This window comes from Tachyglossus aculeatus, unplaced genomic scaffold (assembly GCF_015852505.1).
Source record: "Tachyglossus aculeatus isolate mTacAcu1 unplaced genomic scaffold, mTacAcu1.pri scaffold_125_arrow_ctg1, whole genome shotgun sequence".
Taxonomy (NCBI): domain Eukaryota; kingdom Metazoa; phylum Chordata; class Mammalia; order Monotremata; family Tachyglossidae; genus Tachyglossus; species Tachyglossus aculeatus.
In genome coordinates this window covers 1,184,532-1,186,771 of record NW_024044854.1, presented here as the reverse complement: position 1 = coordinate 1,186,771, position 2,240 = coordinate 1,184,532, and positions in this window count along the sequence as shown.

Here is a 2,240-nt window from a genome sequence, read left to right as displayed (position 1 = left end):
GTTGCCAAGACATCAACATCAGGTGCATGAATAGGAGCATCCGTTCCGCCCTGAGTTCAGCCCATTGGCTGGACTGATGGACCTCTTCTTCCCAGAGGATGGTATCCGTGGGAATGTGGACTGCAACCGCAGCCCACGTACTCGGGTTCCCTTTAGCTTATCCTTCAGTGTACCATGTGCCAGTGGGCGGCGCCCCTTCCCCCTTCTCCACAGGCCAGTTCTAGCAAATTCGTACCGAGGGGATCGAAGGAGGGGGTCCCGGATCCTCAAATGTCACCACTCCCAAAATGCACTAGGATTCCGCCATGATAAGTACCTGGGAGGTGGTGGGGGCCATCCGACCCACACCCAGTCATAGGGTGGTTCTCACGGTAGAGGTGCTGTGCCCCCCAAACCCTTCTGTCCACATACGGGGCCCGTGAATTTACTGGGGTCCCCGTGCATAGTGGTTACTTCTGCACCAGTGTTTACCAAGGCGAGGGTGGACTGAATATTCTGGGGACCCCAGTAAATGATATTATGCATATTTACTTTTCTATTTTGTTGATTATGTGCATCTTACTTTATTTCTATTCATTCTGATGACTTGACACCTGTCCACATATTTTGTTTTGTTGTCTGTCTCCCGCTTCTAGACTGTTAGCCCGTTGTTGGGTAGGAACCATCTCTATATGTTGCCAACTTTTACTTCCCAAGCGCTTAGTACAGTGCTCTGCACACAGTAAGCGCTCAAGAAATACGATTGAATGAATGAATGAAATAGAGTAACGTACGGCCTCCAATCCCCTCCGATTAACAGAGAAGGCATCACCCGGGGCTGAGTGAACGGGCCCCGTTTTTTGCACCCGTTGACACTTTCGGGTGTTCCAGATGTAGGTTTGCCTTCCCCTGTGGTTTACCTCCGATCCTTAGGTATTTTTTTCTACAGGGAGAACAGTACCGTGTTTAGCTGCTTAACTATATTTTCTAGTTTGATCCGGCCGCTATTAAATCTCTCCACATTTGGGATCGGTATATCTTCTATATTGCTCCTTCCGGAGCGATGGGTTTTGCCGGGGCCACAGCTCGAATCTTGCTAGGCTTTGTAATCAGCCCCACCAGATTCCCCAAAGCCAGGGTACGATCTATGACATCATCATCATCATCATCAATCGTATTTATTGAGCGCTTACTATGTGCAGAGCACTGTACTAAGCGCTTGGGAAGTACAAATTGGCAACACATAGAGACAGTCCCTACCCAACAGTAGGCTCACAGTCTAAAAGGGGGAGACAGAGAACAGAACCAAACATACCAACAAAATAAAATAAATAGGGTAGATATGTACAAGTAAAATAAATAAATAAGTAGAGTAATAAATATGTACAACCATATATACATATATACATATGACAGGCTTTCCCATCTTTTCCTTAACCAGGGGCAACAACACTCCCTGCATGGGGTGGGGATGGGGGGTACCAACCGGAGGGGCTTATTGCACAACCCGGAATTCATGGGTGCTGTATCGGGGCTATATTCTCCCGTGGCATATATTTGTTGTTTCATTCCCAACGTTCTCAATAACGCACATGCCCCTTCTATACCCACCCAGTCTTCTGATTCAGCGGGTAGCTCGTGCAGGGTGGCTCAAGTGTCTTTTATGGCGGCCACTACCCAGTCCATTAGGGAGTAGTTACCCCTGTTGGCCTGACCCACCACAGGGCTGGACTGACCCATCTGCACCTCATTTTGCAGATGATGGAACTGAGGCATAGAGAAGTGAAGTGAGTTGCCCAAGGTCACATAGTAGACAAGTAGCAGAGACAAAATTATAACTCAGGTCCTCTGCCTCCCAGGCTCAGGCTCCTCATCACGCCAAGCTGTTTCCTTCAAGTGGATGACTTCATCCTCCTCTTACTCCAGCAAGAGAGAGGGTCGGTTCATCCCGGAAATGAAGTTTCTGGAGAATACCTTCCTCAGGATGGCCTTCATGTCCTTGTTCATCAGGCTGTAGATGAAGGGTTTCAGAGTGGGGGACAGCACTGTATAGAACACGGACATCAGCAGGTCCACGGTTGATGGAGAGGATGAAGGCGGCTTCATATGGGCAAACGAACCCATGAAAAGATTCAGAGAGACCATGGAGAGGTGATGCAGGCAGGTGGAGGAGGCTTTGACCTGGCCCTCAGTGGCTCTCATCCTCCATTAGGCACAGACAAGGGAAATGACTTACTCAGGGTCACACAGCAGGCAAAAGG